At 49.1% G+C, this 27,290-nt stretch overlaps 1 protein-coding gene and 1 non-coding gene across 9 annotated transcripts in view; both read left to right on the top strand.

Moving 5' to 3' along the window:
- CTIF (cap binding complex dependent translation initiation factor) overlaps nt 1–27,290 on the top strand; it is a 323,679-nt gene that overhangs the window by 26,964 nt on the left and 269,425 nt on the right. The window contains exon 2 of one of the 8 annotated variants that reach the window (XM_032259411.1): nt 16,170–16,318. The exons of the other annotated variants lie outside the window; for them this stretch is intronic. The gene's annotated coding sequence lies outside the window, so the exon portion shown is untranslated. The remainder of the gene's footprint in view (nt 1–16,169; nt 16,319–27,290) is intronic. 8 annotated transcript variants of the gene reach the window in all.
- On the top strand, nt 10,583–10,716 carry LOC116537389. Its single transcript, XR_004263106.1, has one exon. It is a non-coding gene; the product is annotated as a small nucleolar RNA SNORA15 (small nucleolar RNA).

The raw sequence follows: 27,290 nt of genomic DNA on the forward strand, positions 1-27,290 counted from the left end.
GTTTAGATGAGCTGCCACACGCCTAGGACAATGCCTGGCACACAAACATATGAGCTGTCAGGAGGGCAATGCCCACACCTCCAACCTTGTTATGTGGGGGACAGACAGGTCATCTGACTTGGGTGCCCCCATCCTGCCATGCAGATAAATCCTTGCCCAGATAATGGTCATGCAGGATTGGAAGGTGGGGCTCTGGCGTGTGCCTTCCTGGCTGTCCTGCGCTCGGCATTTCAGGGTCTGGCCTCCTGAGGTTGTGCCCTTTCCTTTGCCAGGGTGAGTTGCCCAGGAGGCTGAGAGTGGGCATGAGGCTGCTGACAAAGCTGAACTAATGATAGTTTGCAGGGCGCAGCACCCTTCACTCAAGGATGCTGGCATGCCCTGTGGGCTTTTTAACAGGCAACACTTTCTGCCAGCCCATTGTACAGTCCTCAGCTGGCTGCAGTGTCCGGGCATTCTGCCTCCCAGCCTTGCCCTACTCACTACTTTCTCAGTGAGTGCCAATGAATAAACACACACGCAAAGGAATAAAACTGTCAACAAGAGAAAGTGTGGTATGTAAGGGAAGGGAGTCCTTCATTCATTCATTCATTCGTTCAGCCAGTGTTTACTATAGTGTGCCAAGTCCTGTTCTCGCTGCTGGGGTACAATGGTGATCAGGACAGGCCCTGCCCTCGTGGAGCTTACAGACAAGACAATGACACAGGTACATGCTATGAATGAATGAGTGGGACATACTGGGCCTCCCCAAAGTTGGTGGGGAAGAGAGAGAAGGTAAAACCCAAAATAGGTCTTGTGACTGATCAGCACCTCGCGGGAGGGCTTTAGAGGGACAGGGGTTGAGATTTTCATGGCTAAGCCTTGTTGTATGGGGGGATTGCCTTACAGGGGGTCTACGTGACATCAGTTGTGAATCCAAGGTCCTGTGGTGGGGTGAGAGGGCTGGCTCAACCACAGCTTGGTGCCGACATCCCTCCCAAGCTCTGGGCAGCTGTCTTATTTGATCTTGGTTGCAGAGATGACAGCTGGGACAGCGTTCACTGCCTTTGGGGTGGGAGTTCCCTTTTTTCTTCCTTCCTTTTTTTTTTTTGAGATGGAGTCTCGCTCTGTCACCCAGACTTGAGTGCAGTGGCACAATCTCGGCTCACTGCATTCTCCTCCTCCCGGGTTCAAGCAATTCTTCTGCCTCGGCCTCCCTAGTAGCTGGGACTCCAGGCACATGCCACCACACTCAGCTAATTTTTGTATTTTTAGTAGAGATGGGGTTTCACCATGTGGGCCAGGCTGGTCTTGATCTTCTGACCTTGTGATCCACCTGCCTCAGCCTCCCAAAGTTCTGGGATTACAGGCATGAGCCACTGCACCTAGCCTCATGTTTTGTCTCGTGGGAAGAAGGGATAGCTTTGTAAAGTCTGTGGAAACTCCTTTGGGCATAGCTCTGGATGGATAACATGAGTGGGGCCTTTGGAAGGGGTAAAGAATGCTGAGTCACGTCTAAATGACAGCACTTCCTGGGCACTCCTACATGACTTGCAATACCCCACAGCCAGGGCCCTCCAGCTCAGCTCAGCCTGTCTGACACAATATAGATTCGGATTTCCATTCAGTCACTAAATTTAAATTTAATGTTTGTTTTGTTTTGTTTTGTTTTTTGAGATAGAGTCTTGCTCTGTCCCTTAGGTGGAGTGCAGGGGTACGATCTCGGCTCACTGCAACCTCTGCCTCCCAGGTTCCAGTGATTCTCCCGCCTCAGCCTCCAAAGTAGTTGGGAATATAGGCACCTGCCATCACGCCCAGCTAAGTTTTGTATTTTTAGCAGAGACGGGTTTCACCATGTTAGCCAGGCTGGTCTTGAACTCCTGACCTCAGGTGAGCTGCCTGCCTTGGCCTCCCAGTGTGCTTGAATTACAGGCATGAGCCACAGCACCCGGCCTCAATCATTAAATTAAAAAAAAAAAAAATCTATGAAGCTAATAGTCAAAGGGTTAATAGTCTCATTTATTCACCAGATGTTTTTCAGCAGCAACTTATATACCAGGCTTTTTTCTAGGAGTTGGGGATATAGCAGGTGAACAAAAGAGACAATAAATCTTGCCCTCATAGTCTAGCCTTATGACAGCAGAAGTCTTTCTTTAAAGAGAGATACCTGGAATCTTTAGATAGTAACTCCTGGAGTTCATGCAGGCATTGTGACAGAGAGGCAGGGACGCTGGGGCTAACTGGGATGTCCAGGGACAGAAGGAAACAGAAGCAGTGTCACTGGTGACCAGTCAGATGGGTGGATGTCCGGCACCCTCAGGATGTGGCAGAAGTCAGGGGAGAATAATATTCTGTTTAAAAAGTTGAGGTTATAAATAGCCATACTGGAACATGTTTATTATAAAGAGGAGGTAACTTATACTTGACTGGTCTTCTAATAGGGCAGCAAATGTCATTGAGTATTTTCCTGGTGCCCTAGTACATGGTGCCTGTGGAAAGATATTGTCCTTGCCCTGGGGACTACGATGGTCAAGTAACTAGCAAATAAAACAAGGGCAAGTCCATAGAGAGCTACTTTCTATAGCAGAGCCTGAGATCACTATGGAAAGAATTTAGTGAGAGCAGTCCGAGAAGGCTTCCTGGAGGAAGTGGCTCCATGCTAATCAGAAAGAAGTGGGGAAGGTGTTCTCAGGGTGTTAGTAACAGGGAAGCATGGCTTGTGCTCATGGGACAGTGACTGATCTGTCACACTGGAGTTGGCAATGAGGGGCTAGAGGTTGTAGGGCAGGGGACAGTGAAGGCCAGTGGGGGCTTGACACACTCTGCAGCTGCCAGCCATGGAAGGTTTTGCAGCAGAGCAGTACCTGGGTGCTGTGGTACTTAGAATGTCAGTGAGGTGGAGCAAACTGGGAGGGCAGGCACAGCAAGTGATGCTGGAGAGAACAGCCGAGTGCAGCTCTAGAGAAACAGGGTCCTGCCCGGCAAGCCATGGGGTTGTGAATAAATCAGTCATGCTTTCTGAGCCTCAGTTCACCTCATCTACAAAATGAAAATAAGATTTCAAATCCTATTTCACAGATTTTTTGTGAGTCTTAACTTTAAAAATATACGTGACAATGCTTTAGGAAAAAAAAAAGGAAAGTATTAATTCAAGAAAAACCTAGGCTGTTGGTGTGAAGATCCCCTTCTCACGTTGGCATCCTGTACCTAGGAGACAGTGAGAAGTGGGGGAGAAATCTCATGTTCCTGTGGGTGAATGACATTGTCCAAACACCAGAGGACCTGGGAGGATGGTCAGTGAGCTCACAAGCATTGATGCCTGCCATTTGCATTTAATCCTCACAGCAGCCCCATGAGGTGGGGAAACATTGGGTATCTGAGCTGAACAGCTGCAGCCCCTGCCCAAGATCACACAGCTAGTTGGTAAGACAGGACCCTGACAGGCTCTCCTTCTGTGTTAGTGTGCTTGGGCTGCCATGACAAAATCCCACAGACTAGAGGGCTTAAACACTGGACATTTATTTTCTCATAATTCTGGAAGTTGGACATCCAAGATCAAGGGGTGGCGTAATCATCCATTTTCATACTGCTGTGAAGAAATACCTGAGACCAGGTAATTTATAAAGACAAAGAGATTTAATGGACTCACAGTTTCCCATGGCTGGGGAGGCCTGAAAATCATGGCAGAAGGGAAAAGAGGAGCAAAGGCATGTCTTACATGGCGGCAGGCAAGAGATCTTGTGCAAGAAAACTGCTCTTTATAAAACCGTCAGATCTCATGAGACTTCTTCACTGTCAAAAGAACAGCACAGGAAAAGACCACCCCTATGATTTAATTACCTCCCATGACAAGTGGGAGCCACAATTTAAGATGAGATTATGGGAGCTACAATTTAAGATGAGATTTGGGTGGGGACACAGCCAAACCAGATCAGTTGCTCTCTTCTGAGGCCTCTCCTTGGCTTGCTGATGGTCACCTTCTTGCAGTGCCCTCACGTGATCTTTCCTCTGGCCGTGTCTGTGTCCCAGCCTCCTCTTCTCATAAGGACACCCTTCATACTGGATTAGGGCCCACGGATATGACCTCGTTTCACCTTAATTACCACTCTAAAGTTCTTTTCTCCAGATGCAGTCATGTTCTGAAGTACTGAGGGTTAGGGCTTCAACATACGAATTTGGTGAGTTCACAGTTCAGCCTGTAACACATTTCTTCAGAATTTCCACAGTGTGCACAGTTTTGAGCAGAAAAGCACTCTGCTGGAGGAAGAGAGAATTGGAAAATTCCAGTGAGCTGTCATAGACTTGATCTGGGGGAGGTGGGGCCCCACTGAGAAAGATGACAAGGTGAACGAAGATCAGAGAGTGATTTGGTGCACCCAGCAAACTTAGATTAGATTTACTTCAAGAAATTCGTAAATGAAAATTAAAAAAAACAAAACCGTGGATTTCAAAAAGTTTCAATTAACTTGCTTTATAAAAAGATTTCATAACAGGGTTCCTTTAAATACCTAGCCTCACCAGTATACTTGAAAAGTGATTTGATTTAATACCATGTGATTAAAGTACTACATTTGCAGAGCCTAGCCATTAAAAGCAGGAGAGATAACTTGTAATTAAAATTTTGCTAAATGCTCCTCCTCCAAAGACTGGTTCGGTTCACAGAGGTTGATGGTTAAAGCAGCTGAGGCACTTCAACTTGGTTCCCAGCGCCTTTGCTCTAGGTCAGTGTGCACAGGGATGAGACCAGTCTTGCGGGTGTCAGCAGCAGCCCCTGGCCCCCTGCTTGGGACTGGCATGCCCCTCCTGCCATCCTAGGGCATAGCATTGGCTTCAATGTATTCCAGCAGCAATCTAACCTTGTCCTTCTTTACGTCTGTTTCTAGGGTCAGTGACATTGGTCTCCTCAGTGAGGGACAGGCAGACATAGACAAATGAATAGTGACTTTTGTCCAAGCTTCCTGTTAGCAATTTCAACCTGCAAACATTTTAATTCCCTCACCAGAGCTGCAAACACATGGCCACATTGGTTGATTTACTTCCGGTGCTCCCTGTGAGCGGAAGAGCAGAGATCCAAACCCCTTGCAAGACGAGGTAGACAATACTTATCCCCAGGGCTGTGGAGAGGCTGAATGGGAGAATGTGTGTAACCAGGAAGGCACACATAAGGCTGGTCCATTTGCAGAGAAGCGGATCATGATTCTCAGAGGGTAAAAGCCAACAGTGATTGGGAGGAAGAACTCTTGTCATTTGGGACTGAGAAAACAGGGCTTTAATAAAGCCAGTTGCTGTTTACGTGTCAGATTCTGAGTCCTGGCCTTCCATCATCCGTACTTATGAAGAACCTACTGCATGTCAGGAACTGTGCTGTATATTGAGGGCACTAATAGTCCCTCTGGCCAGAGCCTTCTAGCATGGAAGACTTAGTCCCTGCCCTGGAGGGATGTACAGGCTAGCGGAGGAGACACACATCCACACACACTGAGGCTGCCAGGAAAAGAGAATCACTGGAGGCTGGAGAGTCCCTGGAGGAGTGAGGGAAGCGGTGGTACCTGGCCAGCCTGGGGAATCAGGACAGGTTTCTTGGGGAAGTGTTTGAGTTGAGAACAAAATCAAAAGTCACAGGGGAGTTACTGTGGCCAAGAGGTGGGAGAGGAGTGCTTGAGGCAGAAGCAACGTTACATGCAGAGGCCTGGGGGTGAGAGAGTGCCGGGGGTAGGGGTGACTCAGGTTATAGGGACCCAGACTTTAGGAGGGTGGAGGGAGATGAGGGATGGGGCTGGAGAGTGGAGCGGTGACCAGAGTGAGAAGGCCACACGTGTGGAGATGAGGGAAACAGACCTTGTCCCAGGGTTTTCTTTCTGTGTGACAAAAATGTTCTGGAGCTAGATAGAGGTGGTAGCTGCACAACAGTGTGAATGGACTAAATGCCAGTGGATCATACAGTTTAAAATGCCTAAAGTAGTTATTTCATGTTACATGGATTTCACTTTAATAATTAAAGGTACGATCTGCAAAGTATGGAAGTATTGTTTCCACCCTGTCCCCACCTACCCCCTTCCTTCCATCTTGTCTTATGCCCTCCTAAAGGTAACACTTTGAGTTTTTGGTTTTTTTTCCTTCAAGATGGAATCTTACTCTGCTGCCCATGCTGGAGTGCAGTGGCACAATCTTGGCTCACTGCAACCTCCACCTCCTGGGTTCAAGCAATTCTTCTGCCTCAGCCTCCCAAGTAGCTGGGACTACAGGCTTGCACCACCACGCCCGGCTAATTTTTGTATTTTTAGTAGAGACGGGCTTTCACCATGTTGGCCAGGCTGGTCTCGAACTCCTGACCTCATACTCTGTCTGCCTCAGCCTTGAAAAGTGCTGGGATAACAGGCGTGAGCCACCGCACTTGGCAGGGTGTTTTTTTTTTTTTTGTTTTTTTTAAACAAAAACAAAAACAAAAACATTTAGTTATTGAAAATTTCCAACAGCTGTAAAAGTAGACAGGCTGGTTTAATGAACCATTGCATATCCATCACTCAGCTTGCTCGGCTGCTGTCTCACAGCCAAGCTTGATACCATTCAGCTGCCCTCTCCCTGCCCATGGATGATCTGAAGAAAATTGTTGACATCTTATTAGTTTACTCAAAAATAATTCATTATATATTAGTAAAAGATAACTGTTTTTTTAAAAACATAACCCCAATAGGTAGCACTTTTAATAATATTTTGTTGCTTCTTTCAGTGTTTGTTCATGCATGATGAGGAATGTATTCTCATTTCTCCTTTCTGACATCAAAGGGGCCATTCTGAAAAGCTATTTTGAACCTTGCTTTTTTCATCTAAGAGGATAGTCTGCCAGTGTTCTCCATACCAGCATATTAGTGATCCTCTTTCTTTTTTTTCCAGGAATATAATATTCTACAGTATGGCTGTACCATACTTTATTCACCCATCCCCTATTTCTTGATGTTTGGGTGGCTTCCAGTCTTTTGTTTGGACACTGTATATGGTGTGGTCAAAGGCAAATCACTCTTGGCTCATGGCCTCAGGGAGCCTGAATTAGTCAGGATCTCCAGAGAAACAGAACATAAGAGAGAGACAGAAAGAGATTTGGAGAAATTGGCTCATGTGATTGTGGGAGCTGGCAAGTCTGAGATCTGTAGGGCAGGCTGGCAGCCTGGAAATTCAAGTAAAAGTTGATATTGCAGTCTTGAATCCAAAATCTGCAAGGCAGCAGACTAGAAACTCAGGCAGAATTTTGATGTTGTAGTCTTAAGCCACAATTATTTCTTTCTTCTCCTTCTCCTCTTCCTCCTCCTTTCTTCTCCGCCCCCCCCAAGACTGCTCTGTAGCCCAGGCTGGAGTACAGTGGCATGACCTGGGCTCACCATAACCTCCACCTCCCAGGTCCAAGCGATTATCCTGCTGCAGCCTCCCAAGTAGCTGGGACTACAGGCGCGCACCACCATGCCCTGCTAAGTTTTGTATTTTTAGTAGAGACAGGGTTTCACTATGTTGATCAGGCCAGTCTTGAACTCTTGACCTCGTGATCTACCCACCTTGGCCTCTCAAAGAGCTGGAATTACAGGCCCCTCCTCCCTCTTTCTTCCTTCCTCCTTCTTCTTCTTGAAACCTCAGTCTTTGCTCATGTGGCCTTCAACTGATTGGAGGAGGCCCACCAACTTTACAGATGCTACTCTGCTTTCCTTAAAATCAGTTGATTATAAATGTTAATCACATCTGAAAAATGCCTTCAAAGCAACATCTAGATGAGTGTTTGACCAAGCAGCGGGGCACCATTGCCTCACCAAGTCAACACATAGAATTAGTCACAGTGCCAAAAAGGATGAGGGTAAAAAGACCATGGGAATGCAGAGGAGAGGAACCTGCTGGCTATTGGAGGTCAAGATGAGTCCTCTCATTTTATAACTGAGGAAACTGAGGCTCAGAGAGGTAAATTAACTTGTCCAAGGTTGCACAGCTAGTAGGTGCTAGAAGCAGGATCTAGCCTGGGTTAGTCTAGCACAACATTCATATCTAAACCCCATGGGAGTTAATGCTGCTTCATATGCGGGGTATGTGCCATCCTGGAGGAGAAATTTGAGCTGGCCCCAGAAGAAGAGGTGTTGATGAGGTAGATAAAGAAGTGTGGTTGGAAGCTGGATGCAGCGGCTCATGCTTGTAACCCCAGCAATTGGGAGGCTGAGGCGGGTCGATTGCTTGAGCCCAGGAATTCAAGACCAGCTTGGGCAACATGCAGAAACCCCAACTCTTCAAAAAATGCAAAACTTAGCCAGGCCATTACCATTAGTGTGTGCCTGTAGTCCTAGTTACTCAGGAGACTGAGGTGGGAGGATCAACTGAGCCCAGGAGGTCGAGGTTGCAGTGAGCCAGGATCATGCCACTGTACTCCAGACTGGACAACACAGCAAGACCCTGCCTTAAAAAACAAAAAGAAAGGTGATTGGCATTTTCAGCTCGGAGACCTGGCTGTGCAAAGGCCAGTGCAGGAAGTGAGCCATCTTCTCAGAGGCAGCCAGCATGTGACTGACGCAGTCTTTAAGGGCAAGAGCCCTTGTGTCTGGGTCAGGAACCCTGCCCTGGGCTGCACTAAGTGGCATTTGGGCTTCATTTCAGGGCCTAAAGTCACAAAAGGGCAGCCTCCAGCCAGGTCTGGCCCCACCCACAGACCTGCTGGGGTGAGAGCAGCTTTAAAACATTGCATGCAGAGCCTGGTAGGCATGACCTCCTCTCCCCATTTATTCCAGTCACCTGCCTGGCCCTGTGTCCTCCATGTGACCCAGGCCAGCAGGCTTCAAAATGGCTTACTTGGCAGGAAGAGACAAATGTGTGCACTTGACTCATTGTCTATTTTTATGCGTGTGTAGTGTTGCACTAATGTATAGTATATACATTTTAAAAACATACCAACCAAGAAATTTAACAAGATGAGATACAAAAAGTAAGCGTGCTAATATTTTCTTTCTATGACCCAGAGATATCTCAGGCACTCCACTTTAGAGTCCCCCTAATTAGATGATGGGGAGTTAATGAAGGCAGGTTTCTGCGACAGAAGCTTCAGGTTGACACATGGCTGTAGGGCGGGGCTTGAGAAAGGGTATGGCTAGGTCAGGTCAGCAGGCAAGGGCCATCCATATCCAGCCACCTACCCAGGGCCTTCGCAGCGTGCCTTCGCTGTGCGGGATGGGAAGGCAGCATGCTGCACTGTGAATGCACAAGTGTTGAGGACACCCGGCTCACCATGCTTGTGGATGCCTCTGTGTCAGGTGATGTCCTGGGCCCTCTGACACCCCTGGTGGCTCGTGTCATTATCCAGGGGAAGGGGGTGGCATCCCCAGCAGGGCTTGGCCATACAGGTTACCTTCCAGGGAGTAGAGTTTGGTGTTATTGGGCGCCCTCAGGTTTGATTTGCGGTCAGCGCACCAGCTCTCACCTCCTCTCAGTGAGACCTCCCTTCGCCTCTTCTTCCCTGAAACTGTCTTCCTCCTCCTTCCTGCCATCGCAGCTTCCTGCTGTCACTCTGAAGGGGGGGGGGCTCTCTTCCTGCTGCTCTTCAGTTCAGACAAATGCCTAGAGTTGCACCTGTTCAGGGATAAATTTATTTTCCTCTCCAAGTGGCATTGGGGTGAATGGGCTTAGATAATTCCCTGAGCACCCTGTTTAAATTTGTTCTTTCTCTCCCCCAGTTTTCTGCCTTCTCTGTTTTATTTTTCTCCATAGCCTATATTATCCTGTGCATAAAAAATACTGCATAATATTGCATTAAAAAAGGAAACAAAATTAGTGTCTTAAAACAACCATCTTTTTATTATTTGCTTGCAGGTCTGCATTTTGGATGGGAGTTTGGGGGGTGGAGGGTGGGCTGGGGAAAGGTCAGGGCATCTCTGTTCCTTGTGGGTCAGCCCAGGGCCGCTTGGGACCCTCCCTTCTTCTCTGCATGGTGCTGTATGTGGTGAGCATGGGCCTCCTTTTAACACGGTGGGTTCAGAGTTGTTGGCTTTATTGCACGGTGACTGGCTTCCCTCAGAACAGAAAAGCAAAAGCTTCTATGCCTGGAGTGGGCATCATGTCACTTGTGCTATGTTTCTGAGCATCCAGCCACACACTGGGAAGTGTGGCGACTGTCTCGTCCCCTAGGAGTGTGGTGTGAAATGGATACTCGATCAGTGTTCGCTCTTTCATTAGACATAGGCCTGGACTGTCAGAGACCCAGCTCTTGAGGTAGGTGACTTCCTGTGTGACCTGGCCCAAGGCTCACTCCCTCTCTGAATCTTTAAAATGGGGAGAATAGAAATACTGGCCAGTCACATGCCTACCTCAGGGGGCTGCTTGGAGGGCCCAATGAAATAGAGTGACTAGTGATGACAGGTATTGGGAGCTGGGTATGGCCAGGTTTTTGGAACTTTGCTCCTTGGAACTCCCACTTCCAGACACGGAGAGTCCCGCCTCTGCCAGGACTCCAGGGAACAGGATCCAGGGTGCAGGGAAAAGGTCCTGGCTCCCCCTCTTGAAGTGGCCAAGCAGGCCATTGTCAGGTCAGCAGGTAGGGCTTGAGTCCAGCCACTTTTGTTGAGGGTTTAAAATTCACCAGGGGCAGGCATGGCTGAATACTGTGTTCTTTTATCAGTAGTTTACACAGCCAGACACCATGCAAAACAGTCTTCCCTTGAGAATGACAGATGGTATGCTAAGGTTTTTGATAGCATGTCATTATTAAAAGTGAATAAAGATAAAAAAAAATTCACCAGGGGCTTGACACCTTTTACATCTTTTCTCATGTACCGTACTCTCAAAATGGTTCTGTAAGGCAGGTGATGCTTTGCCCACCCCCCAACAGCTGTCCAATGGTGACACGGCCAAGTGACAGAGCCAGAGCTCCAGCTTCCACCCACGGGGCTGCAGACCCTGTGCCCTTTTCCCACAAAGCTTGCCGGGGACAGAGACTCTTGGCAAAATACCAGAATTTTCCTTACTATGAACACTGTCGACTTTAATTAGATTAATTTTCGCTTTTCTTTTGCCTCCGGGGGTTTAAAGCTGACACAGTTGGATTGCAGCAGTGCCCTGTGAGTGGAACAGAGGAGGTGTGGTGTGAGGACCTCCAACCCTGCGACCCCCAGTGCAGGCTTCATTTACCCATAAGCCCCCGCCAAGAGGCTCCCTCCACCCGAGAGGGGCTTGCAGCTCTGCTCTCCTAGGAGGGTCTCTGCCCTCAGGCTCATACCAGGGCCATCCTAAAGGCTCCCGGCCCGGCATGCATTTTGATGAAAGCTGCTTTGTGCACATACATGCGTGTGCTGGGCTGTGGCCGCAGCCCCACGCCCTAGTTATCCACAGTAAACACAGAACAGCGGCCACTCTGTGCAGCCTTCTCTCTCCAAGGTAAACTGGTGGAGTAAGGGCTTTTGCATGCAGGAAGGCTTCGTCAATGAGAGTGCTTTGCTGACTCCAGCTCTTACTTTTCCTCCTGGGGAGCCAACCACAAACGTTTGTGGAGACCCACACATGCCAGGCAGGGCCTGCGCTGCAGAAGCGTGCAGTGTGGAACAATCGGCCTCAGAGAGCTGCCGAAGAACAATGAGGGCTTGTGGATCGTCCCTCCTGGACCTCAGGCAGCAGCAGCGCCTGCGTACAGTGCACCCAGGCGTGCCCCCTTGCCCTGGCCTGAGAGGTACCGGGGAGCGGGCCTGTGTTTTGGGGGGGGGGTGGTCACTTGCACCAAGGCTGCCTGGGGCAGGGTCGACCTTTGGAATATCAAATGTGTGGCCTTTCAGGCTTTGCCCAGGCCAGCTGCTGACCCAAGGGAGGAACACTCAAATGTCACATGATGTGGTCCCCTCTCCTCTGGCCTGGCTGTTGCCACTGCAAAGCCGAAGAGATAGAAGCATTTGTGGTAGCTGGGAAAGGGAGGTAGGGCACTGGTACCAGGAAGGTCCTTACTTGAGATGGCCTTTTGGTTCATCTGAGGACCTTGCCGTCTGTCCATCTAGGCGCTACCCTCACCCTGGGTCCCAATTGCCATTCTGTTCACGTTGAGAGTCCTCTTTCTATGCGGTTTTCGGCTTCAGCCAACACAAACAGCAGAAATAAGCTGAGAGAAGCCACCTCTGAACGGAGGTTCTTTTTCCAGATTCGCTGTGCCAGCCGGGCGTAACCGCTGACACTAAGTTTAATCGCTGACACTAAGTCTCTCCGTAAAACCAAATGAAACAAGGTTCCATGGTGCCCGAGTATAGGATTTGAGTGTGACACAAAGAAAGCAGAGAACAGAAGGACGCAGGGAGAGTTTGGTCTGCCCAAACGCACCTTTAAAATTCTCCTATTTAGACGGAATCCCCTATTCTACTACATTAACTTGTTTTGACGCTTCAGTACTTGTCTTTTGTGTGGTTTTGGTTTGCTTTCCGGTTTCTGTACTGAGGAGAGAACATTCTAGAAGGGTGAAATTGTTATTCTTAAAACTTTGAGAGCTGCATATGTGGAATATGTCCTATGAGAGCACTTGCTATTGCACGTGGTGACCTCCATTCCCTTGGGATGATCTGTGGGGACAGGGTCTGCCCAGAGCCCTGGTGTCAGGGTGTGATACTGACTCAGCTTTACAGGCTGGCCTGGGGGAGCCGGGGCTTGAGGTTGGAGACCTGAGGAGAACATCACAAACAGAAGTTGTGGCTCTAGACAGATGCTGCCTCATCACCTGAAGCGGGGCATCTAACACAGGTTAGGTTGGAATCTAACCTGTGTTTCTGCCTCGGGACCAGGCGGTAGAAATGGTATTTAGGTTTTTAAGGCAGATGGTGTCAAAAGCCGTGTCTGGAAGAAAAGATTTTTGTTGTCGACCCTATTCTTTCACTCTAAGAGATTTAACGCAGAGATGGCGCGTAGGGTCCCGCTGCTGAGACGCACTGTTCCTTCCCGGCTTCTCTCACACCTGGACTTCCCTTCTGCCGCGTTTTGCCTTTGGCCAGGACACTGAAGGATAGTGCCACAGCCCCTGCGTGGCCCTCATCTCCAGTTCCTTCTCTAGTACGTTTTTTAGAGAAAAGGTTTATTTTCTGAGATAAAAAATTCATGTAACATAACATTCGCCCTTTTGAAGTGGGTTTTTTGGTTCTCTTGTTTCTTTCGCTTATTGGTTTTTTTTTTTTTTTTTGAAAGAGTCTCGCTTTGTGGCCCAGGCAGGAGTCCAGTGGCGTCATCATGGCTCACTGCAGCCTCAGCCTCCTGAGTAGCTGGTACCACAGGCACACACCACCACGCCTGGCTAACTTCTTTGTAGTTTTTGTAGAGACAGGGTTTCACCATGTTGCCCAGTCTGGCCTTGAACTCCTGGGCTCAAGTGATCTGGCCATTTGTGGGATTACAGGCATGAGCCACCATGTCCAGCCTAAAGTGGATGGTTTTTAATATATTCATGATGTTGTGCAACCCTCACCACTACCTAACCCCAGGACATTCCCTCACCTCCCGTTATCCATCAGTATAACTCTCATTTTTCCCCAGCTTCCTCAACCCTAGGCAGCCACGTATGCACTTTCTCTATAGATTTGTCTATTCTGGACATTTTATATACATGGAGTTATACCATATGTGCTCTTTTGTGACTGGCTTCTTTCACTTAGCGTAATAGTTTCAAGGGTCATCCATGTTCTGGTGTGTATCAGCTCTTCACTTTTTTTATTGCTAAGTAATGTTCCATTAGGTGGTTATTCTATATTTTATTTATTCCTTTATCAATGGATGGATCTTTGGGGGTTGTTTCCATATGCTGGCTCTTATGAATAATGCTGCTTTGAATGTGCAAGCACAGGTTTTTGTGTGGATGTATGTTTCTAATTCTCTTGGGTATATACCTAGGCGTGGAATTGCTGGGTTGTATAGTGACTCTATACTTAACCTTTTGAAGAACTGCCAGATTGTATTTCAAAATGGCTGCACCACTTTCCAATCCCATCAGCAGTGCTGGAGGGTTCCCGTTTCTCTACATCCTCACCAGCACTTGTTATTATGTCTTTTTGGTTATAGTCACCCTAGTGGGTCTGAAGTGGTATCTCCTTGTGGTTTTGATTTGCATTTCCCTGACGACTAATGGCATTGAACATCTTTTCATGTGCTTTTTAGTGTTAAAACTCAGGTTTAGATGTTCATCCAAGTGTTCATCTTTGGGAAAATATCTATCAAATTGTTTGCCCAACTTTTAGTTCAGTTATTTGTCTTTTTATTGTTGAGCTGTAGGAGTTTTTTATGTACTCTAAATACTAGACCCTTAGCAGATTTGCAAATATTTTCTCCCATTCCAAGGATTGTGTTTTCACTTGATGATTTACTTCAAAGCATAAATATTTTTAGTTTTGGTGAAGTGCAATTTATCTCCCTTACTTACTCTTTCACTGATGTGCTTTTGGTGTTCATATCTAAGAAATTGTTGCCTATTCCAAGGTCACAACAATTTATTTTTATGGATTCTTCTAAGAGGTTCATAGTTGTAAAACGCTTTTACATTTAGGTCTATGGTGCAACTTGAGTTAATTTTTGAATATGTTGTGAGCTAGAGGTTCAGCTTCATTGTTTTTTTTTTTTGTTTTAGAGACAGCGTCTCACTCTGTCACCCAGGCTGGAATGCAGTGGTACATTCATAGCTTATTATTATTATTTGAGATGAGGTCTTTCTCTGTAGTCCAGGCTGGAGTGCAGTAGTGTGATCTCAGCTCACTGCTCACTGCAACCTTCGCCTCCCAGGTTCAAGTGATTCTCCTGAATTCAAGTGATTCTCCCGCCTGAGTCTCCTGAGTAGCTGGGACTACAGTGCATGCCACCATGCCCAGCTAATTTTTGTATTTTTACAAAATGAGATGGAGTTTCTCCATGTTGGCCAGGCTGGTCTCAAACCCCTGACCTCAAGTGACCTGCCTGCCTCGCCTTCCCAAAGTGCTGGGATGACAGGCATGAACCTCCATGACTGGCCAGCTTTATTCTTTTACATGTAGATACCCAGTTGTCTGAGCACCATTTGTTGAAAACGTTTTTTTCCATTGAATTGCCTTTTGTTTTTCTTACATGCCTCTTTCCTACTAAAAAGTAACTTAGTTCTCTCCTTTTCCTTCCCCCATTGCCCCCGACCCCACACACACACCTGCTAGCCTGCCTCAAAGTACTAGGCATCCCTGCTGCTCTAGGAAGACCTGCATTGCCAGCCCAGAACCTTAGCCCTAACTCCCAAGGCCCCTTTCTCAGATGGCTCTTGGCATACTCAGGTCTTTTTGGGTCTTTATTAGTCTCTCTGGATGCGAGCATTCATCTGCTTCAGGAGAAGGGTGTGAAGGAGGAGCTCCATGTGACCAAAAATCCCCACATGAGTGTATATGCATATTTTTTCATGCCTGTATTTCTGACTCCCAAATCAGATGTAAACTTTCCCAGGCATGACTCTCTTGGAGACCCTCATCCATTCATACAAAAAGTGTTTGCTAGTTAGATAATTAAGTACAGGAACTATGATGTCTCTGACTGACAAGTGATCCACTCAGGTTGTACTCTATCCATCCATCCATCCATCCATCCATCCATTCGTCTGTCCGTCCACTCCCCACCTCAAGGATTAGAGTTCTGATCTGAACCTCAGTGGAGGACAAGGCCCCTGGGAGGCCTGGCAGGATGTGGGTTCACAGGGAGGGGAGGGGGATTAAATATCAACTAATCCACTGGCTGGAGGCATCGCAGCCCCGCCCAGCTGACACCCACTTTTGCCTGTATTGCTTTCCAGAGATGATATCCATCTGCACCACTGCCTGGGCCGTCTTCTCTCCACTTAGCAATACAATGCCATACACATTCTTTCTTCAGCATCATTCCAGCATCAGCTCTCTAATATCCCTTTTTATAGATTTTCCATTTCACAGTGAGAGAAAGTGAGACAGCAAATACCATTTTCGCAAATACAGGGGCTGATGACTGAGCTAGATTTTTTTTTTTTTTTTTTTTTTTTGTAAATTCCTGAGACCTACCACATTTCAGCATGAATTGTGTAACTTATCTGTCCTGTGTCGAAAATTAGACTTTGCTCCTTGTACTTTCAAAAATAATTCTTGCCACCCTCTTAGGTTTTCAGGCTGTGTTTTGGCTCTGCCCTCATCTTATCTCTGGGTTCCAAAAGCTTTCTTCCCCGTTTCTCTTTTTTCCCGCAGCCCATGCCTGAGTTGGGTTGGCAGGTTCTCCTCTTCTTGCTGTGTCCCTGCAGTCTCTTTCGGGCACAGGCTCTAACCACTGCACTTCCTCTGAGGGGAGAGAGAGGAAGAGCCACCAGGCTAGGGGAGCACGAGCGCTTTCTCTGCGGGTAAAGATGTTACAGATGTCCGGGAAGAGGGTCACCCCACCACCCCGTCCAGTGTGCCCCTGGGGACAGGCAGCCATTGACCCCCTCCACCTCATTTCCTTCCTTCTGTTGCTTGCACAGGACTGGAGAGCTAGTGTGGGCATCCATCCCATAAGACCTTAGTAAGCCCTGGTTATACACCTGGCACCAGGGAGATGTTAGTTCCGGTCATGGCGACGGGGGGAGGGACAGGAAGGAGTTAAAGCTCTCCACAAGGAAAAGTGTGATGAAGGGGGAAAGGGAGTGGATTGGAAATAAGTGCTGGGGGCTTTCAGGGGAAGGGGAGGTCTCATGGGGCAAAGCAGGGCAGACCTTGTGTCTGGGGAGGGTGAGCAGACCCTGAAGGGTGGTGGGTTTGGAGTTGGGTGGAGAGGTACCCTCGCTGGAGGGTGAGGATGTCACTGTACTCCCCCTGAGGGACCTCCTGTGCGATTTGTTGTCTGAGGGGCTGTGGGTTCCAGGAAGTGCGAGGCGGGGTGGGGTGTGGGAGGCCGGGTACCCTGAGTGTGTGGTGCTGCATTCAACCCCTGGCCAGTGAGGAAGCATGGCAAGACTTGAGCGAGACAGCTGGCAGCATCAGAGGAAAGGTCCTGGGCCCAAGAGTAGAGGCTGAGTAAAGCGGCAGGGGGTGGGAGGCATGAGGAGCTGGCCTCCCTGGGGCAGGGCAGGAAGGTCGTGGACCATGCAGGGCGTGGACACACCCGTGGGAACAGAGGAAGGGGAGGGGAGAGGGAGAGACATTTCCACAGAATGCTCCTCAGGGCCTAACCATGGGCTTCTGAGGGTAAAGGAGGCACCTGGGAATGGGGTTGATTCTGTGTGGCTCTCTGGGGGCCTCATGCAAGTGACGCCTTCCCTGCCACTGGGTCATGCCCTCCTGCCTCAGGGATGGGCCCAGGGATGGCTGTGACCTTCCTGGCCTCCCTGCCGACAGAGGTTAGGGTGGTGCCAGGTGGCAGGGTGCTTGCGGTACTGGCGGTGGTGGTGGTAACAGGGCTAGAGCTGTCACTCTGCGCTAATCCACGTTTGACAACCTCTAGTTTGTTTAGTCCTTAGAACCATCCTGCGGGGTTGGCCTGTCTTACAGATAAGGAAACTGAGGCATAGAGACTTCAGCAATTGCCTGAAGTGACGCATCTGGTGAGGGGCAGAGCCTGGACTGAAACCCCAGCTCATGGCTCCAGACCCCATGCTCTTGGGCCCTCTTCCCCCTCCCTCAGCAGAGCAGGCCCATGCTGCAGAATCACTTCCACCTGCCATATAGAGGGAGCAGCCAAGGGTCAGCACCTCCAGTATGCCCAGGGCACGCCCCACCTCTCTGCCCCATGTCTTCTGTGGTGGAGGGGAGGGAAAAAGGTGAGGGGGAGTGCCCAGATGAGAACTGCTGGCCTTTAGGGGGCCAGCTGGGCCATTGGACTGGATGGGGCCTGAGAACAGCCCCAGCTGGTGTGGCCCCCACCCTCATATGACCTGGCCCTGGACCTTGGCTGGGTGGGGCCAACAGTGCTCTGTCCCTGAGAGCCTTAGGCCTCCCCAAGCACCCTTGGGGAAGGACAAGGAGGCAGACCCCAGGGAAAGAAATTTATGATTCCTGGAGTTAGATGCTGCAGAAAATGTTAATGAATGCCCTGTTATCTTAATTTTCTTATAGTGTGAAGTGTTTAGGCATCAGGAAGATGAGAGTGATACCAAACCCAGGAGAGCTTTGAGCTCAGGTCGCATTATTCTTAGATTTGGAGGTTGGCGGGAAAAGGAGTAGGACTATTTTTAGAGGGCATCGATCTCGGTTTGTAATTAACAGACAGCGTGCCCTCCTGCTACGTGCTCTCCTCACTCACGCTTTGTTGTAATTAGTGTTTTAATCATCTTCTGCCAAGATCGTCAGATCCGCAAGGGCCTGCATCATGCCTGTCTTGTTCACTACCGTGTCCTCCATGCTGGGTACGTGAGCAGGCAGGGAGGATTGATTCCACCACGAGGGCTTGTAGGAGACACCAACAATGGCAAGAGAGAAGCTGGGCAGGTGGCCTTGACTCGAGCATGGATGGACAGAAGACACGTCACGTCTGGGGAAAGCAGGTGACAAGGATCCAGGGATGAAGTTGGGGAATGATGGAAAGAGGCAGGGGAGGAAGTGCCTTGAATATGAAGTCACTTACTTGTCTTGTGTTTGGGGAGACAGGGCTGAAAACACATGCTTTGTAGAAAGAACAGGAACGTTTTTATGGTTCTTGTCTTTTTTCAGACAGGGCCTCTGTAACCCTTACTGTACCTTTGTGAGAATCGGAAATAGGCATCTCTTATCTCGGTGGATGAATTTTGAAGCAAGTGGCATCTGCCTCCCCTCTTCCCACCCAGTTGGCTGTAGCATTGTATCAGGACACAGGGCTTAACAAATAGGGTATGAGCTGGCTCTCGGCCCTCACTTGCTCTCTAGGACGGATATCTTTGAGCAGTACACAAGCTGCACAACTGTATATGATCACCCTTTGAGATTTATGGTCTAGATTGAGGGTTCTGATTGGAGATAGTATAAGATAGGAAGCCTTTCTGTGTCACCCAGCTCTGATTGTCTTATTCATTTACACCATCCTCTTAGTCCTATATGTTGTTGTTCTTTGCACAAGAATCCAGGGATGGTTACTACTGGAGGTGACCTTCATAAGCACATCATCCACAGTTCCCAAACACTGGTCCTGGACCCCGAACATTGCCATCACCCAGGAGCTTATCTTACAAAACACAGATTTCCGTACCCCAAACTCACATTGTGTGTGATGTAGGAGCTAGGACAGAGTCCAAGAACCTGCATTGTTCATAAGCTCTCCAGTTGCATACCACAGATCTAACCCATTTACAGGCAAGGAAACAGAAGCCCAGAGAGGTTCAGTGACTTGCCCAGGTCCATCCCGAGCTGGAGAGGAGACCTGAGTTTGGCTCTTGTGATGCTCAGTGCAGGCCTCCTCTGACTGTCTCCCCACCATGCTGAACCCAGTTCTCTCCAAGCTCCCCCATCTCTGATGATCTCCAAGGCCAGGAACCCGGCTCTGCGCCATTTTGTTTACAGACTGTGCTTCCTGTAACCATCAGTGTTTTGTCCCATCTTATTATAGGTACTTTACTGAAGCATAATTCACGTACAGTAAAATGCATTAACCTTAGGTGTACAGCCTGAGGGATTTTGACAAATGTTTATACCCATATCATCATTGCCCAGATACAAACAAAGGCGGTTTCCACTGTCCCAGAAGGCCATCAGTTGTTCTGAAAGGACAGAGGCACCTACTGGGGAACAGAGATCACTTCTGTTTGTTCCATGCACATGTCTTTCTGTTCTCTGTGATTTTCCTTGGAAGAGTGGGGCCTGCAGATAGGGCAGGGGTGGAGGAGCAGTGGGAATGAAGTGTAGCCACATTTCTCCAACCCAGAGCATCGTCACACGCCAGGGCAGACCAAGCTGCAGGGTAAAATGGTGCATCTTCTTGGAGTTTTAACACCATTTGAAGATCGTGCAAGAAAATCTATTTTTATGTTGAAATATAGGGATGCATAGAGAGCAGAATGCAAAACGCATTTGGATGTTGATGAAACATTCACCTCTTAGGAAGTGGGCTTCTGTCTTTTTTTTTTTTTTTTTTTAATCTTGAGATGGAGTCTCACTCTGTCATACAGGCTGGAGTGCAGTGGCGCAATCTCGGCTCACTACAACCTCCGCCTCCTGGGTTCAAACAATTCACCTGCCTCAGCCTCCTGAGTAGCTGGGATTACAGGCATGCGCCACCATGCCCAGCTAATTTTGGTATTTGTAGTAGAGATGGGGTTTCACCATATTAGTCGGGCTGGTTTCGAACTCCTGACCTCATAATCTGCCCACCTCAGCCTCCCAAAATGCTGGGATTACAGGCATAAGCCACCATGGCTGACTAAAAGTGGGCTTCTCTTAACCCTGCCTCTGGATCCCCAAGGGTAGCAGCCTTGCCTTAGTCCTAGCCTTAAGGAGAGTTTGAGAAGTGCCAGTGTGTGGCATTCATTGCTGAAGCCATTCAGAGGATCCCATGGCCTTCTGTGTGATTGAGATGGGGCCTGGGAATACAGCCTGGACACCCCCACCATCCACACCCCGGGGACGACCTGCTGTACCGTTTCCCCTGCAGACTTGGCAGGTGGCCCATCCTCCAACACTCTTTGAAGAATCTACATTTTTAAGACATGAAGCTATGGACAGGGACTCTTGGCATTTTTATCCCATCCCTACAAGGGGCCAAACCATCCAAGCATTGCAATCTACGCCAGCCTGAAGAGGCTCTCTGGGACTTCGTGAAGGGGCACTGACCACTGTTGCCACCTCCCAGGGACCGAATCCGGTCTGAGCCTTTAAGCTGTCGACCCAGCCACTGAGAACTCTTGCTACTCACAGATGCACCTCCCTTTCTTCTGCTTCACATGGGTTCCTTTTTAATGCTTTGTTTTCCTCCCTCAATTTCATATATCTTTATAGCTGAGTTTAAAAAATAACCTGCAAATATTTTCCCTTTGGGCGAACTCTCACTTCTGTGCGCTGTGATGATGGCGATGCTGATTCCCAGAGTGCGGATGTGTGTGAGGAGAATGGCCTCTGCCCTCACTTCTCTTAGAGACATATTCGTAAGTGAATTGTGAAAGGCATTTTTGGTTATTTCTAGAGTCTACATATATTTAATGAGTTTTAAAATACTTGTGCCAAATTGCCTAGCAGAAGATAGGTTTCACATGTTTTCACCTCCATTAGCCGACTGAAAACACTTGTTTCTCCAGCAGTGAAGATCGGCATTCCTTTCCACGCTTTTGACATTATTATTATTATTTTTTTTTTTTTGAGATGGAGACTTGCTCTGTCGTCCAGGCTGGCGTGCAGTAGCTCCGTCTTGGCTCACCGCAACCTCTGCCTACTGGGTTCAAGTGATTCTCCTGTCTCAGCCTCCCGAGTAGCTGGGATTACAGGTGTGCACCACCATGCCTGGCTAATTTTTGTATTTTTAGTAGAGACAGAATTTCACCAAGTTGGCCAGGCTGGTCTCAAACTCCTGATCTCAAGTGATACACCCACCTTGGCCTCCCAAAGTGCTGGGATTACAGGTGTAAACCACCATGCCCAGCCTTAAAATTGATAGATGTAAAATTGTACCAAAATTTCCTTTGTATTTCTTTGGCTAGTCACTGTGAAGATTTTTCAGGAATTTTTAATCTGTTTCTGTTGCTTCCTTTATAAATTTGCTTTTCATGCTTTGCCCATTTTGCTATTTTTGATGTATTTATATCTTTCTTTTATTTAATTGGAGTCTTAATTTACAGGGTAAGTCCTTGGTTTCCAGTTGTCAAAAAATATTATCTCTACCCAGACTCAGAGGCTTGGAGCAGATTTACTCCAAAGTGATACCAGGCCACCACTCCCACACAGTGTCTTTGGGAACATTAGGAAAAGTGCTTCTTCCCTGGCAGATAGAGCACCATTTCTAAGTGTAGGGCTTAGTGAGTGGCACCCCAATGAGTTCAACCTGTCTGGGTCTCTTAGCCAGGCTCCCCTGTTCAGAGCACGTCTGTACAATCTACACAACCCACTGTGGCCACTCTGGAGTTGTAAAAAGTAAATTAAGCCTCTTTCTAAAATAATAACAAAAACTCCAAGCCATTGAGTGAGGGTACAATTTTTTTTTTCTTTTTTCAAGACGGAGTATTGCTCTGTCTCCTAGGCTGGAGTGCAATGGTGTGATCTCGGCTCATTGCAAGCCCCACCTTCCGGATTCAAGCAATTCTCCTGCTTCAGCCTCCCCAGCAGCTGGGACTACAGGTGCATGCCACCATGCCCAGCTAATTTTTTTAAATTTTTTAAGGAGAGACAGGGGTTTCACCATATTGGCCAGGCTGGTCTGAACACCTGACCTCGTGATCCACCTGCCTTGGCCTCCCAAAGTGCTGGGATTACAAGCGTGAGCCACTGCGCCCAGCCGAGGGTACAGTTTTCAATACAATTAAGCCTCCCATCTACTGAGGTGGGCATCATGGTGTTCTGCATGAAATCTGCTTTTGCTTGGCAATGGTCTGGTCTGTGTTGTGGCATGCTGGATAGCAGAGGCCTGGGAGGGAGTTCAGAGGCCTGGGTTCTAGTCCGGGCTATGTTACTAATTCGTGGCCTGACTGTGGGCAAGCCAGCTTTTGGGGGCCTTGCTTTTCTCATCTGTAAAAGGAGAAGCTGTGACTAAATAAACTTCAAGGTCGTTCTCAGCTCTAAATATCTACACATTCAAGCTCTAGCTGTATTTTTCTTTTACCCCAAAAGACTGTGACATATCTAAGACAGGTTAGCTTTAGACTTTTTTCTTTAGCATATGGGTTATGAAAAACAAAATCCATTTTGATATTTTTGCGTTTCATCAAATTTCTACCTGATTTCTGCTGTTTCAAGTGTGTCTGAAAAAAGGACTACTTCCGCGTAGCCAATCCCTTCTCCCTTTTACCAAAGGCATCCTGGGGCCTGTGACGTCACTGAGAGAAGGTATAGATGTGCTTGACATTGGGAAAATGTGGTTACCTTATCCTCTTGGCATATCCCACCTTTTCCTTCCCTCCTTTCTCAGTAACTATTTATGGGGCATCTCCCCAGGGAGGCTCAGAAGCGAGCAACCACTCGAGGACCTCAGTGCCTTGTGGGGAGCCAGGAATTACTGGGACCCTCCTAAGTGGCAGCTCCACGGGCATTCTTCCTTGCTCGAATCCTGGGGGCCTCTCCCACAGAGGACCCCCCCCCACTCAGCCCACCCTCCCTTGACTCCACTTTCTCTACCGTCCTTTCTCTAACACATCCTCAGTTCAGGCAATTCTCCTACCTCAGCTTCCCGAGCAGCTGACACTGCAGGTGCATGCCACCACGCCCAGCTAATTAAAAAAAATTTTTTTTAGTAGAAACGGGATTTCACCATATTGGCCAAGCTGGTCTCGAATACCTGACCTCGTGATCCACCTGCCTTTCATGCTTTCCAGCCTTCCCCAGAACCCATCCTCTGTGGCCTGTGGAAGGTGGGGTTTCATCCTAGCTGCTTCTCCACTTGCTCTCTTCCTAGGCCCTCTGGCCCTGCCAGGCGGCCCTGACCTGCACCTGCCTGCTCCACACCAGGCCTGTCTTCTGAGCCCAACTCAGCTCCCACTCGGCTGCCTCAGGGACCGCTGGACCTCAGGCATCTCAGACCATGTGCTCCCAAATCCAGCTCGTGATCCTCATCCACAGTCCCTGTCTGGCCTTCCTGTCACCTAACTGGTCCCCCAAACACATGGGGACTCACATCCCACCTCTCCTGACCCCCACCCCCGCCCCCCTGACCTGTCTGTCACGCCCTTGCTGGGCTCACTCCACATTCCTTTGTTCTCCTGCCTCTGTCTGGGGGCCGGTCTGTGCCTTCTCTGGTCTTCTGAGGTCCGGCCTCCTACCTGATTCTCTCCACCACTGGTCCTTCTGCCCCCAGTCTCTCCCGCTCCCAGTCTTCCTGTATTGCTTTGATCCAGATTTAAAACAAAGAACACATCTGTCCTGTGAAGGCCTCCCTGCAGGATCACTGCTGTCTCTCTTTACCCCCTCTCCATCCCAGGGGGGCAGGCACAGTGCAGGCTTGTACAGCTGAACTTTACTTATCCTTGATCAAGGTCAGACTTTCCCCTCTGATTGTTCTGTCATCTCCTCAGCCACAGTGTGGCTGGGGGCACCAGCCTCTTCCCTTCCCCCTCCCTCTCTACATGTACCCAACACCCCCATCTCCCATAATCCTCCAGAGGTTTAGTAGATCCAAGCCCCTCAGGCTGCACTGCATGTCAGAGGTGGAAGGGGCAATCCTGCCCAGCTTTTTAAGAAAACCAAGGCCCCAGAAGGGGGCAAGTGGTGGGTCTAGTCGTTGGAGGTTTGTGGCAGGGACTCTCATGCCTGCGTGTATGAGTTTCCCAGGACTGTTGTCACAAATTATCACAACCTGGGGGGCTTCCAACAGCAGAAACTCATTCTCTTAGTCCTGGAGGCTGGAAGTCCATTATCAAGGCATCTGCAGGGCTCTTCTGTCTGAGGGCCGCCAGGGGCAGTCTGTTCCAGCTTTTCTCCTGGCTCTAGGCAGCTCCCAGCAGTCCTCCGCATGCCAGGACTGGCAGATGCAGGGCTGCGCCTGTCCCCTGCCTGCCTCCATCTTCACACATGCTCTCCCTGTATGTGTCTGTGTCCAACTTTCCCTCTTCTTATAAGGACCTCAGTCCCTGGATTAGGGCTCTAGTATGACCCCATCCTAACATGTTTACATCTATGAAGGGCCTATTTCCAGATAAGGCCACATTCACATTTCCCAGGGATTAGGGTTAAAAAAAGAAAATAGTTCTCCCGGCCAGGCGCAGTGGCTCACGCCTGTAATCCCAGCACTTTGGGAGGTGGGTGGATCACCTGAGGTCAGGAGTTCAAGACCAGCCTAACCAACATGGAGAAACCCCATCTGTACTAAACATACAAAATTAGCTGGGCATGGTGGTGCATGCCTGTAATCCCAGCTACTTAGGAGGCTGAGGCAGGAGAATTGCTTGAACCTGGGAGTCAGGTTGCAGTGAACCTCCAAAGTGCCTTTTAGGAGGGAGGACACAGCTGAGTCCATGTGTTATGGTCGATGTCGCCCGTTTTGTGGTGCTACAAAGGGACTGTGAGACATGGTTCACACTGGTTCACATCGAGGGTGGCTTCAGCTGGCCTTTAAGGTTGAAAGCTCTCAGCATTGTGTTTGTGAGACCTGTAATGTGTTTGTAAGACATTAATAAACATTTTGCTAGTCATGGATGCTTCTTTGTGTGGGGCAGTGGGGAGATGGAGGACTGAGGTCACCTGGGCCATCTTTCCAAGTGAGATTACACATTTCAGCCTTGGGTAGGGCAGAGCCACCTCACAGAAGCATCACTTTTATTCTTTCACTTTTTGTCATTTTCACCTTTGGAAACTGAGCTTGTCCATGCTCTGGGACATCTGGTTGTGTGTCCTTCTCTGCTGTGTTGAGCTGGTAGGTCTACCCCTGCTTTCCTTTACAGGCGAGTGCCTTCTGCTGCTGTTTTTCTGATTGCTCTGGAAGTTCATTGTTGCTCTGGCCCTCCTGACCTGTGTCTGGCCTTTGCCCATGTGCAGAGTTTGTGGATCAGCATTTCGGGGGTGTGGGGGAGTGGTGGTATGCAAGTCCATAGCCGTGGAAGTTTAGGACCCAAGCCTAATGGGGCAGAACCCTGGCTCTGGGGCTCCATATTTAGTCTGGAATTTGGCCTCAGCTGCTGCTCTGAGGCCACACTGGATGCCAGAAAGGGCAGAGCACTGGGCCTGAGCCAGAGCCAGGACAGCGGGACCTACTGTGCAGTGCAGCTGGGGCCCAAGGGGCGTGGACCTTGTGGGCCTGCCCCCACCTGTGTGTCAACCAGGAGGCCTGTGGGAAAGGGGGCAGGGAAGGAAGTGAACAGACACCTCATAATTGGAAGGATCAGAACTGAACAGGGCATCAGAGTGAAATAGTCCAGTGCCCCCTTTCTGCAGAGAGGGAGACTGGGGTGACCCGGAGCGGTGACTTGCCCAAAGTCACACAGTTAGCTAATGGCAGAGTCACTGGATTTGGGCTTCTGGACATCAAGTCCTTTGCCCTTCCCTAGAACCATGCTGCCCAGGTAGCCAGGCCGTTGTCAGGGCGGGACCCCTCTGGGAACCACCTTCACCAGAGACCAGAAGAGGATGACCACACCCCTGGGAGCAGTCAGATTGGGAAGAGACAGACATCCATTCCTGTCCCTCTTTCTTGCTACTTCCCAGTTTCCACTGGCTTCTGCCACCCCCTACCACACACCCTACCCCCTTACCATGTTAGTCATTTACCCCATGGTATGAATAGCAGTCCTCTCCTGGAAGAACCTGGATAACAGCCATGGAGTGAGAGCTGGAGTCAGCCGGACACAGCATTCCAGGGCCTGTCGTCAGGTGCATAGGGACTGAAACAGGCAGATCTCAGAAATGGAGGAAGCCCCTGAGTCCTGTTCTCTCAGGAAGTGAAGGCGAGGGAGAGCTATTTTCAAACCAACCCGGGAAGTACAGGAAGATGCTCCTAGCACGCCTTAGCTCCTGTCTGGTGAGTGATCCGTCTCCATCTCCCTTACCCATGGAGACTGGCTGACCCATCTCATGTTCTGTAGTTCAGACCTGCTCAGGAGGCAGTCCAATGGGCTCACTAAGTATGATTACCCCAACTCTTCTAAGGCAGTCTTCCCACTACACCACCTTGTGGTTCCCCGGCTGGCTGTGGATGGGCTGCCCCCCGATGTGGTACCCATGGCTCCATGGCTGCCCACAAGGACAGAACAGCCTGGCCTAGAGCTCTGAGCAGGACACATGGGAGAAGACAGACTCAGTGCCAAGAAAAGGTCAGAACCAGCCTGGCAGGTCCCTGGCTCCACGTCCAGTACATGTCCTTACCTGCTATATGACCTTGGTGTTTGAACCTTTCTGGGCCTTAGTTTCCTCATTTCTAGGGATCCATTCATCAGATTAGAGGCAGAACTGGAGAGAGGGCAGCTAAAGGCTCAGCTCCCAGTAGCCACTCACATGGCCATCCTTATGGTGCCCATTGCCTCATTTAACCCTCGCTGCAACCCTGGCAGGTAGGCAGCACTTGTAACCCACTTCCCAGACATGGAAATTGATAGCAGAATAAGTAATGGACCCACCCAGCCCTTTGGATTTCTGGTGCTGGACTTTTTCTTTTCTTTTCTTTTTGCTTAGAGACAGGGTCTTGCTCTGTGGCCCAGGCTGGGGTGTGGTAGCACAATCATAACTCATTGCAGGCTCCAACTCCTGGGCTCAAGCAATCCTCCTGCCTCAGCCTCCTGAGTAGCTGGTACTGCAGGCACCAGC

Source organism: Sapajus apella, unplaced genomic scaffold (assembly GCF_009761245.1).
Source record: "Sapajus apella isolate SASKATOON/1434 unplaced genomic scaffold, GSC_monkey_1.0 scaffold109, whole genome shotgun sequence".
Classification (NCBI taxonomy): Eukaryota; Metazoa; Chordata; class Mammalia; order Primates; family Cebidae; genus Sapajus; species Sapajus apella.